We start from the raw sequence: 17,758 nt of genomic DNA, 5'->3' as shown, positions 1-17,758 counted from the left end.
TAAGAATCATGCCTACAATTTCAGTAAAACTTATATCACTGTTCTTTGAGAATCATGTTCAAGATTATGTGAAAAATGTACCTAATATTTTAAATAATCCTTCTCTGAATTGTTCTAAATTAACGCCCAGAATTTTGGGAGAGTATGGCCTATTATTTTTATCAGATTTTTTTTTAACATAACTTTCGTTAGAGCTCGATGGATTTTTTGTTCTACCAAGTGGTGGAAAATGGACTATTACATTACGGTTTTCAAGCTGGATTATAATCCATGTATACAATGAAGAACAATTCTAAAGGTTATTCAAATCCAGAAAGAGCGTATAATCTAGCTACAAAATCATCACTTATTTTCAAAATAATATGGATATTATGGGACTTGGTATGTTCTAACTTCTAATTGGTAGAACAATCAACGGGCCAAATATGAGCCGAATCTTCGAACTCTTCGCGGGATGCATAAAATGGGGTCGCGGGCCGTACGTTGGGCAGCCCTGGTGTGAATTGTCTATTTTTTTCTTGTTTGCTACACTGGTCCCACAGTTATGAATCATTTAAGGCTCTGCTTAAATTTGAAAAATTATGGAGAGCGAAATAAACAATATTTTTTTGATGAAATCAATGCCGAATGGTAAAGTAGGATATATACTTGCAGTTCATGCACAATGTTGTCATTAAAATTGTTGAAAACATTTAAAATTTTCATTTATTTGAACATGGTCTGAAACCACAATTTATGAATCGGCTTAAAAGTTGTCCACAAATATGAATCAATATGAACACGATTTATGAATCAGTTGTTTACTTTAAATTATGTTGCAATTAAATGCAATATGTAGTTCATATGTTTACAAAAACAAGCCTTTGAACAACATTATTTACATCCAGGGGTGAACCGGAAGCATGTATTTCAAGAATCTGCATGACTTTGCTTGAATTTTTGTTTTTCTACTGAGCGGGCCTTGTGAATATTGAATTTGTGGATTTATTCTGACACATGTTCATTTGGAGTATAATGGCAGGTAGTGTAATTAGACAATCATTAGATCTAGATGACAGAACTCGTAAATGCTTGACTCTTCGACTGCCTTCACTGAGGATTCTTATGTTATATGGCAATGATATAGTGGCACATTAAAAAAACAACGTGCAACATAAGTTATCATAAAAACTGACAAACAATTGATATTGATATATGAATTTGTTTATTTCCAAAATCATGGAGATTCATTAGCACTGTAATCCGGAGAAACATTGATCAGTTTTTTGAATATTTCTTAAATATTTCATTTGAAAATGCAGATGTATTAAACTTTATTTTTTTAAAACAAGTACTGGCACCAATTATTCGTAAAAGTATACTGTATTTTGTTTTTTGAAACATTTAAAGCACGTTTTTTTGCTTTTGCTGATATGGGGTAACATTAATAACCCATCTAAATGATGATCGGTAATATTCAAAATGTTATTTCTTACTGAAATCATGGCCCGTAAAGCCAAATATGAAGTCCAAACTCTTACAAGTCCTTTATTTTTTTAGTAATTTTTAAATTAAAAACTCCTTGAGATGTGAAATACTCCTAAAGGAAGGCAATTTCCTAAGGAAATTCAGAATTCATTATAGTAATTCATTTATTTAGCATAGTTGAACATACTTATGAGAGTTTTTACTACGGCGATGCTATTTTTAGTAAAAACCGCAATTTCTTTGTCCATGTTGCTTGCAGATCTCAATTGAGACACGAATCTTTGGTAGCATAGAATTTGATAGAAATCATTGTTTCGAACAGTTAAATTGTTTTCGTGTGAATAACCCTTAATTTTCGCAAAAACCATAATTGTTATTACCCTATGAATTTAAAAGAACGAAGCACCATTCATGTTGTGAAAATGGAATATTTGTTAATAAATGTTGAATCGAACCTTTCATGAGAGGAGTCGTTCCTATCAATGTTACCCCGGATTACGGTATGTTCAGATTCCTAACACACAAAATAAAATAAATTTGCGTAGTTCATGAACGGTCCCAAACCACTTTGCTCTCCCGTAACAAAACTTTACATTGGAAATTATTTGAAACTAAAAATCATTTTTAATCATTTTTAGTTTGAATGCTGACTCATAAATTGTGACTGATGTGTATATTTCCCACAATTTATTAATCAAATATTTTACTCAAAAATCTCAGCCAAATCCGTATAAATACGCATTTATCTCTCATAGCTATGTGTATTGAATATATAAATGTTGTCTGGGGCTCATTCTCTCACAAAAAATCTTTGAAACAAGCTTTAAAACGTCATTTCTAGCTAGGCGTCAATAGGCATACGGCTTACAAAGTTGGCCAAAAATGCAGCCCAAATAGCTACAAAAAGAATTTAGTAGTATTGTTGGTTCATACCGCGATCAAGAGCTGTGTTACTGAGATAAAAAGCCTTGAAATGGCTGAACACTATGTGTTGCTTATCAGTAAAAATGATTCTATGATGTTTTGTGCTAAGTTTGATAATAATATTGTCTTTTTAAATCAGCTGATTCATAAATTGTGGGTGATTCAACTGCGTGGGGTGACTGTATAATGCAAAGAAAATTACAATATAGGAAGTTAAAAAACACTAAAATATTAAGGGTATTCACTTAAGGTGAAGATGAATCGAAACCAAACTTCGAATTTTCAAAAGCACGGATCTGGAGAACCGAACATTTGTTCAGGCTAAAAACTTAATCGCTTGATCACTAGCTGGTGGTGACCAATCGATTAAGTTTTCAGCTCAAATGGGTGTTCGGTTCTCCAGATCCGTGCTCTTGAAAATTTGAAGTTTGGCTTCGATTCATCTTCACCTTAAACTCGCGTAAATATTTATTCTGTGTAACGTTTGCAATGAAATATTTCACATGAAATGTTCAACTTTATTTTTTTCAAATGTCAAATGCGCGATGGGTAATCTAGTTGTCTGGTGCAAACGTCATTCATTTATTTCAAAATTGCTCATTTGTTTACGTATTTTAGGTGGCCATTTAAAAAAAAAAAACCTATCGTCGAACCTATTCTACATTACTGAGGGAGATCAAATACATAATCTTAGGCAAAAGGTTGGTACACCAGAGTTGTATCGCTACCGTTTACCAACATGGTTTGTTTTGAGGCAGATTCATACAATTTCGTTTCCGTCGGGGCGTCTGCTGCATCGGAGGCGTCAGAGCATCGGCATCATTCATGTGATAGGGTAAGTGTTCCCTTAGTTGTGGGTGTTCCTATAGTTGCGGTAGTGCCGTTTTCATTTTTTTATTACATTAGGCACAGAACCGACACTGCCAATCGAAGTATTGGCTTTTTGATACACGGAATAGTTGAAAAGAGTGTTCAAATTGCTTTAAAACTGATGAAATATCGCTAAAATTGCTAAAACTGTTCTCGCTTGTACCAATAGTTGCGGTAAAGTGTTCCTATAGTGGAGGATCCCATAAGAAAACCACGGATACCGCAACTATAGGAACACAAATTAAAAATATATCGCAACTAATGGAACAGTGTACCAATAGTGGAGGTATTATTTTTCACTGACATGCCGTGGATTACTGCGATGAAAAATTTGTTCTCATTAAGCCAATTGTCTTTACTTCCCGTTACAACATTAACATGTACATTAATTGCGTTTCTTGAATTTTGGCGGTTAAATGAAGTTCAGTAGTGCTTAGTACCTCCACTATTGGTACATCTACCCTACCTAATTAGCAAAAAGATAGCCCAGTACTGGGGTCAATACATCTTGTATTGTATAAAAATGTTATATAGCGGATTGCATGATTAGAATGAGATCCTAGGCCACAACGGTCAGTGAACTGTTTGTCGTCGTTTCAGTTGGGTTTCATCCAATTTGAAATTTAATCATCTATTCTGGCCATAACACTCAAAGGCCTACAAATCACCATACGACATCAACTTCTCTTTATGCAGTTATATTGAACCTATAAACAAATGGTAATACCCAATGAAAACTTCAAATTTGCTCGTTAATCAAAATGGAGACCAACGAAGCTGGAATTGCTTAGAATGTCCTTTGGGATTAGCTGTATTCACATTAATGTTACAATATGTCCAATGTTTTTGCTTATTCCTCATTTTCCTCAATGTGCACAATTTTACCGTTTTCTTCTTCGCAACCAGATTTCATAATGTTTGTTGATTGTCATTTGTCTAATATCCATAGCATTCTTAGATCAACAAAGTGCCAAATGACATCATTTCATTGGCAATGGACATATGCACGGGTTCACTATTTGACGTTTTAGCGGTGCCTTGTTATTTATGGGACCATGGCAACCAGTGAATTCGGCACCGCTCAAACGTCAAATTAGTGAACTCGTGCATTGGTCCATTTACGCAATGTCATGAAACATTTGGGATAATCAGTTTAACATGATTTACGCAACACTTTACGCTATTGAGTGAATCCCACTATTGATTTTTCCATGGTAAGTCTTGCTTCGAAATCCGGACAGCATTTCAGAGCTGATTCAAATTCCGGACACATTTGCTTCGAATTCCAAACACTTTTATATTATTATTATAATGAGAGGTTTTGATAATGTTTCAAATGAATGGTGTTGAACACGTCTATCAAAGGTAATTTGACCAGTTTTCTATTCAAGTTGCAGTTATATTTATCATTTAAAGGCCAAATGTGATGTGAAAGATGAGGAAAAGTTACTCAACTCTCTTCTATCGCCACACCTGATTCAGTGACATGCAACATCTTCTCCAATTATTTTATGAAATCATAAGGAAACATTGTATTTTTTTCCATCGGGTTTTTTCGAAAGCACTTCTTCGATCACTAAAAAGTTGTTTTGGCTTCATTTGATTTATATTAAGGCACATTTCACTTCATATTCTTGGATTTCCAGCTGCTTTTGAAGCAGCTGAAAATCACGCTTCGTAATCCGGACACTGGTATTTCACCATGATTATCTATATTTCAGCTTATTTTCTAGTGTGTTTCACTAGTTGTCAATAAAAATGCACTTTTTTCGTACTGTTTATCACGTTTCATGGAACTGGAGCGAACGTTAGCCTTAAAAACTTTGAACACAAACCCAAGCACTAATCTTAAAGCCCTCAGTACACTGTTTGTCAAGTGTGCAAATTTTTCCGCACGCATAAATCAACATGCAAACATCGGTCTCAACAATGACAAAACATCTGAAGTGTCAAGTGGATATTGAAGTGTTAGTTTATGCGTGTGGAAAAATTTGCACACTTGGCAAAGAGTGTACTGAGGGCTTAAGAAACTGTTAATACGAGTTAAAAACCAGCAGTCGATTTGACACGCAATACATTTTTATTTTTTCGATTTTAAAGCCTACTGTGATGCACATACATTAAAATGAACAATTAAAATCAAGGAATCGATTTGTGTATCAATAATACAGTTATACTCTCTCTAACATTACATAAAATAAGAAAACATTTAAGGTGTCCAGCTTTCGAAGCGTCCGGCAATTCGATGCAAAACGGTACTTTGAGCATAGACGAAATAAAGATCTCTATGTTCCTTACAATTGCTCAAAGTTATGGCAATTCGCCTACTGTTGAATAGTCCACGTATTCTTTATGGCGTGTTCAACAATTTACAAACGTTTTAGTCGTTCAACAATTGGCGAATTGCTCTAACATACATGACCCCTCGGACATACACTCCCATGCAAAAGTTATTATCGGACCCATACCGCATACCAGCCAACAACGGGAACTGGGTGGCGGATAGGTCTCAACAGCTAGCAGCTATAGGGACGACAGGACGATACCCAATCCAAGAAGTAGTCTCTAGCTCAAATGACGGTTTTGCGATAGCAAAAATCAACGGCGTGTTCTATTGCAGTTGTTACGCGCCCCCAAGGTGGTCGATTGAGGAATTTTCCCATATGGTTGACAGGATGATGGCCGAACTAGCTAATCGGCAGCCAGTAGTGATAGCTGGCGACTTTAATGCATGGGCAGTGGAGTGGGGTAGCCGCTGCACCAATCAAAGAGGCCAGCTATTGTTGGAATCCCTGGCCGCATTAAATGTAGAGCTGGCAAATGTGGGTACAGTGAGTACCTTCCGCAGAAATGGTGCAGAATCGATCATCGACGTGACGTTTTGTAGTCCTAACCTTTTAGGTACCATGAACTGGCGCGTTGATGACGGTTATACTCATAGCGATCATCAATCGATTCGCTATAGTATAATACCAGGCGGGCAGAAGGCAGCGCGATGTAACTCGACCCAAGCCCGAGGATGGAAAACAGCGCGCTTCGACGGCGAAGTATTCACTGAAGCCCTGAGGCGCGAACGGAACACTCTGGACCTAAACGGTGAAGAGCTAGTTGCTATGATATCACGAGCGTGTGATGCTTCCATGCCGAGAAAAGCCCCTCCTAGAGAGAACAGGCCGCCAGTGTATTGGTGGTGCGAATCAATTGCAAATCTTCGAGCAATCTGCCTTCGGGCTAGACGAAGAATGCAACGCGCACGCACAGAAGCACAAAGAGAGGAACGCGGTGCAGCATTCAGAGAGGCAAAGTTGGCTCTCAAAAAGGAAATCAAGAGTCGAAAACGGGCATGCTTTGAAAGTCTATGTGAGAGTGCCAATTCTAGTCTATGGGGTGACGCCTACAGAGTGGTAATGGCTAAGACCAAAGGAGCCATAGCGCCCCAAGAGAAATCGCCCGAGTTGCTGCGATCGATAATCGATGTACTCTTCCCGCACCATCCCATAAGCCCATGGCCCCCAGCGCCGTATGCGGCAGATGAAGGAGAAGAAGTGGCGAGAGTGACGAACGAAGAGCTGGCAGAAGTCGTGAAATCATTCGCGTCAAACAAGGCACCGGGACCCGATGGTATCCCGAATGTTGCCTTAAAAGCGGCAGTGAACACGGATCCGGACATGTTCAGAACCACGATGCAACGCTGCATTGATCAAGGAATCTTCCCGGATGTATGGAAGCGACAGAAATTGGTGCTACTACCAAAGGCGGGGAAACCACCAGGTGACCCGTCGGCGTATAGACCTATCTGTCTACTAGATACGACGGGCAAGTTATTGGAGAGGTTGATTCTCAACAGACTAGTACCGTATACGGAGAGTGCGGACGGCCTGTCCAACAACCAGTTTGGATTCAGAAAAGGTAAATCTACTCTGGACGCCATCCAGTCGGTCGTTCAAACAGCTGAGGTGGCAATCGAGCATAAAAGGAGCGGCATCCGTTACTGTGCGGTTGTCACTCTGGATGTGAAGAATGCGTTCAACAGCGCAAGCTGGGAAGCAATAGCACACGCGCTTCACCGCCTCAAGGTACCGGTGCAGTTGTGTGAGCTTCTAGAAAGCTATTTTGATGGTAGGATTCTACTGTATGACACAGAGGAGGGGCAGAAAAGCGTTCGAATTACCGTGGGAGTACCTCAAGGTTCAATCCTGGGCCCGCTGTTATGGAATGCGATGTACGATGACGTACTGAGGCTGCCCCTTCCGACGGGTGTTAAGATTGTTGGCTTCGCCGACGATATCACCCTAGTGGTCTATGGTGAATCGATGGAGGAAGTAGAGTTGACAGCAGCGCACTCTATTTCCCTGGTTGAGGAATGGATGAAGTCTAGGAAACTAGGACTGGCCCGTCACAAGACTGAGGTGGTGGTGGTCAACAACCGCAAGTCCGAGCAACGGGCGCTTATCTCGGTAGGTGATTGCACCATAGAGTCCAAGCGATCCCTTAGGCATCTTGGGGTAATGATCGATGACAAGCTGAGCTTCGCTAGCCACGTTGAATATGCCTGTAAAAGGGCATCTACGGCTATAGCGGCGCTTTCGAGGATGATGTCTAACAGCTCTGCTGTAATTGCCAGCAAACGCAAGCTGCTGGCAAGCGTGGCGCTATCCATACTAAGGTATGGAGGACCAATCTGGTCAAAAGCGCTTAGAACGAACAGAAACCTAAAGCGGTTGGAAAGCACGTACAGGATAATGTGCTTAAGAGTAGCAAGTGCATACCGGACGGTATCTAAAGAGGCCGTGTGCATCATAGCCGGGATGACGCCCATCGGGCTCATCATCAAGGAAGATGTTCAATGCTTCAACCAAAGGGGTACCAGAGGAGTCCGCGACACGTGTAAAGAGGAAACGCTCAGAAGCTGGCAGCAGGAATGGGATAACTCCACTAAGGGTAGATGGACCCATCGACTAATACCAAATGTGTCAGATTGGTATGGTAGAAGCCATGGGGAAGTGAACTTCCACCTGACGCAGTTTCTGTCAGGACATGGTTGCTATAGACAGTACCTGCATAGGTTCGGGCACTCAGAATCTCCTGCGTGCCCCAATTGTGCTGGTGTAGAGGAAACAGCGGAGCATGTCGTGTTCGATTGCCCCCGTTTCATTGTTGTGAGAGGTCGCATGCTCACTACATGCGGAGGGGACACGTCCCCCGACAATATTATAGAGAGAATGTGTGCGGATGCCGAGTGCTGGAATGCAGTAACCACGGCTGTCACTCACATTATGTTAGAATTGCAGCGTCTATGGCGCGCCGACCAAGAGTTGGCTGCAGAGGATTAGCCCTGCCGAGGCTGGTCCCTTGTAACATTGTTTAAGTCGGCTAGGAGAAGCAGTTTGCCTAGGCTACTTCTGCTACACGTGTTGTGCTATATGCACTGGTCCCTTCCCGAAGAAATACCGTAAGGTGGTTCCGGGGAGATGAGGGTCTGAGTCCAAGGGTCATGTCGATGCACTGTTCACCACTTGAGCAATTCTAAATGAATTGCTCATGCACAGTGCATAGGCTGGTTTTAGCGGGTCGTCGTTGGTGCGTCATCCCCGCATTCCCTGAGTTATCTTCTCAGGGGATCTGTTTGCAGATTTCCCCCTTGTAAAAAACAAAAAAAAAATGCAAAAGTTTGAGTTCACCTCCTCAAAAACATACAAAAGTGTTCGGTCCATATCTCTGTGATTACGCCTCTAATTGAAACTCTCTAAGCCGCATTCGAAAGGCAAAGAGTTATTCTTACTTCGTATGTATTTTTTTCAAAAACATGTTTTGAATTTTGTATACTAAATTTTAACTTAAAGTTGTGACATTTGTAATTTCCTCAGCATTGGATCGACCAAAATTTTAAAACAAGGTGTCATTAGAATCGTAATCTTATATTCTTTGAAGAGCACTCACGAATTTTTTGTCGGAAAAATCTGAAAACTATTCAAAATTATTGAAACAGTCATTCAAGTCATCGTGCAAAAGTTTGGGTTCACTCCTTAATATGATGCAAATGTTTGGGTTCACCTGAACCGCACGCAAATCATTTTTGTTAATATCTCAGCCAATGTTCAACCGATTTTAATAATTCATAGCATTTTAAAACGCAAATAATGGCGCGTACATAATTGGTTTGATATTTCACAGATTTTTCGTGTTTTAAGTACCCGCACAGAAAATTACAATTTCACTCACATTCCAAACAGTAAGCTTCTTATACCGGTTAAGGTTAAAGTATCTTAAACAGTTGCATTTTTGTTGAACAGTATGAATCCTCAAGCTTAATACCATATCAAACAGTTTGAACAATGTACCACAAATAGTTACAATATATTTTTATGTGCCGAAATTGTTGAATGATATTGCGATAGAATTTCGACAGATATGGTTGCAATGTATAATAGCCATCTGGAAAATAGTTTGTAGCAACACACAAACACAAATCTATTTTACTATATTGTACTGTTTTTCAACAGTTCGGCAAACGGTGGTATAAAATAGTATAAGTGTATTCACAAAAAAAACATCTGTCAAAACATAGCAAAGCTGTTGAGTCCCAAGTGAGGCAAAATTTCGCTCAATTTTCAAGCTATCGAAGAAACTAACTACTAATTGACTTATGGCAGTGAAAATATTATTAATTAATATAAAATCATTTCAATTTGTTATAATTATCGTTGTTGTTTGTTCCTGCTTCTGAATCTCTACGGGAAAGTATGTAGGTAGGACGGATCAGATACAAGATTGTCTTTTTCCCTCAAACTCATCATTATTACACCCCTTCCTTTTCAGATTATTTTGATCTGCAAAACTTTTAAATTATAAGCGCATACGCCAGAAAACATTGAAAACGTCCTCATGCATCCTTCAAAAATCCCTGTCGGCTTTGAAAAGGCTGCACGAGACGAGACGGGATAGGATTTCAGCAGCCAGTTGCCCAAACCAAGCATTGCGAGCAAGATCCGCACAGATTCTCCGGATTTACTGTTTCCGGGAGACTGAGCAGTTAGTGTTACTGTTGAATCCAAGTAAAAACAAGGAGGAGTGATGATTATTCAGAATTAAAAAGACAATAGCGTTCTGACAAGACAGAAACTGTAACAGGTTTTGATTTCAATCAACCAGGAAAAGTAAATCTTGGATTAGAGAAAACTGTACAATGCAATAATACAAATAATACAATCTAGAGGTTAAATAACTAAATTTGGCTTTTATTGTTTTACCATTACACAATATCACGGAAAAGGGTTACAATACTATTAAACACTATAAGCTCACCGTACTGCAACTTTATGGTTCAACTATTTTGAAACATTTCGTTATACAGTGGATTGAACGAAAAATGGATAGTATATTGCTCATTTGACAAATTGTAAACGAGAAATTTTGTTCGACAAAATCGGGATTTTTAAATGGTTACATAACTTAACCGCCTATTTCCCACATTGTTATTTTTGCAACTACCATTCACCAAACTGTTAAAACCAATTATGATACAGTTGGTTTATTGTTATTTTGGATGTTATACAAAATTATCTTGATATGTTTGGATACGGTTCTGGATAGCATGTGGAACAGTACGAATATGGTTCGTGATTATGCGGGTAAGTTCAGGTGTACCCAAACTTTTGCACGATACACCATACTGAGGGGTGAACCTAAACTTTTGCACGATGACTTGAATTCATAGATTTTGAATAGTTATCAGATTTTTCCGCACAAATTTCGTGAGCGCTCTTCAGAGAATATAAGATTACGATTCTAATGACACCTTGTTTTAAGATTTTGGTCAATCCAATGCTGAAGAAATTACAAATGTTTTTTCGGTGTGTTTTTTGAAAAATGTCACAACTTTAAGTAAAAATTTAGTATATACAATTCAAAAAATGTTTTTCGAAAAATACATACGAAGTAAGAATAACTCTTTCCCTTTCGAATGCGGTTTAGAGAGTTTCAATTGGACTTGTAATCGCAGAGATATGGACTGAACACTTTTGTATGTTTTAAGGGGGTGAACCCAAACCTATGCACGGGAGTGTAAATACAGTCAACTTTTCATAACTTGATATTAAAGGGTTCATCTAACTAGGAAGATACCTAATAGTTGAGCACAAAATTAATGCAACTACAAATCAAAGCATCATCCAGCCAGCCATAAAAACTAACTATTTACTATGGTTCTACAACTTGACATCGAGTTATGAAGAGTTGACTTTATTACATATTCACCCGACCGGTAGCAATCTTCTGCCGAGAACTCATTAATCTAGTACCTAGGAACGATTGTTATTGTGGAGGCGGGTCATGTAGTTATGGCTTGGGCACGCAAGCTGGTTGAACCGTAGTTAATCATTAACAACCGCAGCGATTGACAGGCTAATCACTGCCGTTGGTGAATGAATATTCAGTCACATTAGATTAACAGATTTTATGGCCACTTCAAATTGGATTACATATTTTCAATCTGCTGTCATTAGAATAAACCGTGCGTACGGTCTTGAGCGCACAGAATAATTGGATTCCTATGTAATGATGGTTTGGAATTACAGGTTTAGCGTGCACAGTATGAATACATCACATAGAACCCTTTCAAGGCCAACAGTCTGAGAAGCGGCTAGCCGTTCGACACCTGAGCTAATTTGTTGATAATATGTAGAACTAATTTATCATCTTGTACACTTGTACAAAGTAGCCGAACGCGTTACTCGGGTAGGTAAGTACTGTTTGGATTCATATTCTGAACACTTAACACTTAACACACTCCTAAAAATGAATGACTCGTGCTGTAAAAATCATCTTTTTGCAATTTGTCCATATACTACTATTAGTTCCCAAGTAGCACTGGTAACAAATGAAATGTTTTAGAAAAGAAAACAAATTTCATTGCCGTTGCATTTCAGATAATTTGTAGCATATCTTATTGACGATTATCAATTTTGGTTACTAAACTATTACATTGTAACTTACGCTTTGTTCACATTACATATGTGTTGCATTTTTACTTGCATTTACTTAGCCTAGAACTGTCAAAATGAATAAGTTACATTGAAATTGAATCTGTGGTTGCAAAGAAACAAATAACACACTAGGTTACATACAGATTGCTAAGTCACATGTGTGTAACAGCATGAAGTTTGTTTACCATGTGTCATAGGGGAAGGGGTGAAAAAATGAACAGGATGGTAAAATGAACACCGAACTTGTTACGCACGAACAACAAATTTCAATAATTTTATTACGCACGGATGATTCAGAGCATGAATATGAGTGTTTTTGTTGATACGGAGATAAATTTAAGTCAGAACCACGTTCAGAAATCGAAACTGATGTAATTTTAGGCACGGAGGTGTTGAGGTTTTTTAATGAGGTGAATATCGTAATGATATGATGTCGAATCGAAAACCTTTAAACTGTTTTCGAAGGGGTTATAATCATTTATAGATGTATTTTCAGGACTGTAGTAAAAAAAATCAAAAATGTTTGTTTTGCTCGAGTGTTTTAACACCAACATAAAATGAACATTTCCATAATATTTCAATGACGATAAAAATATGTGAAAATTTAGCTATCTTAGTCTTAATTCGTGTCGCATGCGTTAATTAACATCTCTATTTTTTATGTTGCGCGATAGAACTAGTTATAATAAATAAAAAAATAAATATATAAAGGACAATTTTGCGAGTAGACATGTCACAGAACATCGAGTTACATTTGTAATGTTCTGTAAAAAGTAGTGAACTTTTGTGGGGAACGCCAAACTTCGAGCCGATGACACGGAATGACGAGAATGCGTTTTAAAGTGTTTGGGTTCTCTAGACAATTCGTAATCAAACGTCAATATCCCACCGTAAAATCGTTAGTGTTGGAGGTGATGTTTTACTTTAAAATTTTGAAATCACCATCTCCAACTTAGTTCTAATATCCTCCATCCACGAATTATCGTGGTGGCGCGTCGATCGTCGCATGTTTCTCTTTAAACAGTCAATCCCGTAAATGATAGTGTTTTTTAAGCTTGATTACCTTTAGTAACGCGCAAATTAGAACCTTATAAATGTGCATTTCTCGCATCATCATGTATCTATTAAGGCAGCGTCCATTTATAACGTAACGCTAAAATTGACAATTTTTGACCCCCCCCCCGTCCGTAACGCTTTTTGTATGAAAAATTTCAAATTTGTGTATGAGCCGTAACGCTAGAACATACTCCCCCCCTCCCCCTAGAGCGTTACGTAATTTGTGGACGGCGCCTAATGAACAATAACATCAGAACAAACGCCTGTAGGTATGCATTATATATGCAAGCATGATTGAGTGCGTCTGCACCACTGACCCGCATCAAAAGACACAATTTGTGCTGTTTTTTCATAAGGATTTCTGTTCATCATTGCTCTCTTTGCTTTATTGCAGAAAACTGATTTTATTTTCGTAACATATTTGTATGTAGTTAGGCCCTATTGAAGTGACAGCACAGAAATCGAGAGGGATTCGCGATAAAGGCCTATCTGACAAACCAATAACAATGAGAAAATAATCAATGGAATTCTCATGTGCAATTTTAAATCCCAGTTGGAGAAAATATACACAAACTTTAACCTTTTCACTTTAATACACAGTTCATAAACCTAGTTATAAAATCCTCATCAATACCACACACATCTCCTACAATTCCCCTAACTATTTCGTACTCAAAAAATCTTTAAGATTTCGCCTAAAACGTACTCAAGAATGCCAGTATCGCCCAATGTTATGAGTCTGTAATCGATATTATTTTCAGTGTCGCCTATTACATTTGCGTCGTGTTTACATTCTGGTTTCAATTAAGCCCGCCATGTACGCCTTGTTTATTTTTTGTTTGCAGTGTCGCCGTTTACTCTCGCCGTGTTTTGATTTCGATTTCAGATGCGCCCATCACTTTGATAAACAAAAACACAGGCGTAATCAATAAAGTGTGTGGTTTTGCATGAGGTGAAGTTTCGTCTTCTACAAATTTGCGTTTTTTGAATAGTTAAATTCGAGAGGGATTCGCGGTAAGGGCCTATCTGACAAATCAATAACAATGAGAAAATAACCAATGAAATTTTCATGTACATTTTTTGATCCCAATTGGAGAAAATATACTCAAACTTTAACCTTTTCATTTTAATACACATTTCATAAACCTAGTTTCAAAATCATCATCAATACCACACACATCTCCTACAATTTCCCTAGCTATTTCGTAATAAAAAAAATTATAAGGTTTCACCTTAAACGCACTCAAGAATGCCAGTATCACCCAATGTTATGAGCCTGTATTCGATATTATTTTCAGTGTCGCCTATTACTTTTGCGCCGTGTTTACATTCTGGTTTTAATGGATCATTAAAATAACTAAAACGGCCGCTATGTAAAGCATAGATAGCGCCACCGTAGCCTTGTGTGTTTGACAGAACAGCAATGCTGTCACAATGTTAAATCCCATATACAGTGGCGCCTTTGTTTTGATTCGGTGAGCACTTGCAAAAACTACCTTCAATGATCCATTAAGCCCGCCATGTACGCCTTGTTTATTTTTTGTTTGCAGTGTCGCCGTTTACTCTCGCCGTGTTTTGATTTCGATTTCAGATGCGCCCATCACTTTGATAAACAAAAACACAGGCGTAATCAATACAGTGTGTGGTTTTGCATGATCTGAAGTTTTGTCTTCTATAAATTTGCGTGTTTTGAATAGTTAAATTATCGATAGATAAATATTTTCTTAAATTGTGTATATTTTGTCAGTTTCGCCTAGTTCACGAATCTTTCTAGAAATGCAGTTAAGGGTCTACCATCATTTTCCCCAATTTAAGACCCACCTCCCCCCTAGTGGTCATTTGTCCATACACAAATTTCACAATTTTTAACCGTGGTCATTGGGCAGAACCTCTCACCTCCCCCAATAAATGACTACGTGGTTTATGGATGACCACAAGCGTGTGCTAGAATAAGGGCGTAAGTCGCATGATCAATTTCTCTTCATCGATCCTCTCTTCTATGAATAAAAACGACAAGAAGCAAGTTTGCCATCGTTTTTTCACCACAGGACGAAAGATTGCATTACTTCCTAGCGTCTTGGAGTGAAAAATTGCTAACAAACCCGCATCTTGTCACCATTATTCACAGAAGAGAGGATCGATGAAGAGAAATCGATCATGCGACTTGCGCCCTTATTATAGCACACGCTTGCCTTCTTTCGAGCTATTTGAACACGTCACAAACCATGTGCTTTCTTGGATGGAATATTTAATTTTCATACCTTTGTAAGGTTCCAGTCAATCGGCTTAGGGATTTTTGCACATTATTTAGTAGATTTATCGCAAATTCATCGTTTTTCCCATTAAAAGCAAGACGATATCCTTTAGGTATTCATTTTAACAGCCCTTCCCCTATTGACAGCAGTGTAATTTATTGGCAGTTTCAGTATAGTTACATATCAGTTTCAAAATAACATAAGATTTCTGGGTAACTGATGTGTAACAAACGAGGAACTTGCTAACAGTGGTCAACACTACATGCCAAAAGTTTTCATACGTATTGTGAATTTTGATATAAGAACTTTACTATTTTATAAGTTATAAGTTATTGTTTTCATAGATATTTTTCCAGTGAATCATTAAATTTGTTAGATTCACAATATGCAGCCTCTCTAACAACTTTTTAATAGTTGTCATCATTTTAGAATGGCTGTCTTCAAACAGTTATTCGGAAGTGTATCTGCAGCTAGATGAAATTAAATGGCGGTTCATGATAGGCAATCAAGAAAATCCAACAGCGGGACACGAAAAAACGTGATTTTGGAATCACAAACAATAAAATACAAATGAGAAACACTGCTTATTTGAGTAACAGTGTTAATTTCCATTTTGTATGACATTTACAATGGCATATTATCTAAGCAATCCAGGTATCATATATAATTCAATTTAAAATTATAAGATATTTCATAAGCCCGTCAAATTTGAGCATGTAAAATGATTGATTTCACCACAAATTTAAATCTGCATGTTAAATTTAATATGTACTTGTGCATAATTACGCGTTCGAAGATCATACGTATAACTTTTGTTGACATTCAACTTTAAAATGGTTGTTCGGTTTCAAAACTGTCAAAGTGAAACAATGAATTCAATGCCGTTTCTATTATTTTGTCGCAGGAAAACCCATGCGTTTCTAACAAATTGCATATCCGTCGCCAGCAAACTTCTTATGTAACGGCTCTTGCGCTTTTTTGGTTACATAGCAGTATTTTTTCATGTTACAATTTTTCCTAGTGTAATTATTGAACATGTTAAGTAGTCATTTCTGCTACTTACTTGTAACAATGTGTGCTGCTGGGGTTTACGCAACAAGTTACAGAACGATGATTTTTACAGTATGAGTCGTACATTTACCCACTGAGGCTTGCTGAGTGAGTGAACGAGAATTATTGGAAGCTCTAAAAATAAAACCGCGTGGTTTATGGACAACCCCAGAAGAATTTCAGGTTTGCTCGAGTAATACCGTTTTGTCTCAAATTCCGAACAGACTCATATTCCGAACACTCGGTTTTTGTATGGTGATGAGGTTGAAATGTTTCGCTGAAATATATCACCAAATTAACAGGAAAAGGCAGTTAATTACAATTCAATTAAATCATCTTCCAATCTATTAAATTCCTCTGGAGTAGTGATTCTTCTCTAGCTCGAGACCAGTAAAGCTAGCTCAGATAACTTTATTTGCGAAATTATTCATTTGAATATGATTTATTCGTGCTGTTCGGAATTTGAATCAAGGTGTTCGGAATATGGGACAAAATGAACACAGTGTTCGGCATTTGAATCAAAATCATGTTCTATATTCTTACGTAAAAACAGTACTAAACAAGTTTTAATAAATATTTTTGTCAATACACTCAAGACTTTGCGAAGAAACTAAAATATTCATAAATATCAGCTCATTTATGCCCATCAGGTGCGTTTGAAGTCACTGTTGGCCTTAAGTATTCGGAATATGAATCAAAACGGTAGGGTCAGTGTTCCCTTAGTGGACAGTCCCCTATAGTCGCACTAGTGGCTTTTTACGGCCGTTTTGCTATGAATCTTTTCAAAATATTTTTTGACATGAAGGTCAGGAGCTATTTATCTAAGTACCATTGATACACAGCTTGATTTTGTTCAAAAAATGATCGAAATAATTAGTTTTGCTTAAAATTTGAGCTCCCTTACGCCTATAGTTAACCTATTGTTCCTATAGTAGCACTACTGAGAGAAACTATTTTTTATTATACGATTATAATAATTAATGAATTAAGTACTTTTTTTTAAATCAAACGAAAGCTTTTGATCCACACTTTCAAGGAAAAATATAAAAGCTTTGTAAAAAAAAAAACGGTTTTGATTCGTATTTTGCCAACGCCGTGATGCTAGTGCTACTATAGGAACAGAAATTAGAAATAGTGCTACTATAGGCACAT

At 37.7% G+C, this 17,758-nt stretch overlaps 1 protein-coding gene across 5 annotated transcripts in view; it reads right to left on the bottom strand.

Moving 5' to 3' along the window:
• LOC5577434 (open rectifier potassium channel protein 1) overlaps positions 1-17,758 on the bottom strand; it is a 132,226-nt gene that overhangs the window by 47,193 nt on the left and 67,275 nt on the right. The window lies entirely within an intron of this gene.

Source organism: Aedes aegypti, chromosome 3 (assembly GCF_002204515.2).
Source record: "Aedes aegypti strain LVP_AGWG chromosome 3, AaegL5.0 Primary Assembly, whole genome shotgun sequence".
Taxonomy (NCBI): Eukaryota; Metazoa; Arthropoda; class Insecta; order Diptera; family Culicidae; genus Aedes; species Aedes aegypti.
This window is presented reverse-complemented; position numbering and strand designations above follow the sequence as displayed.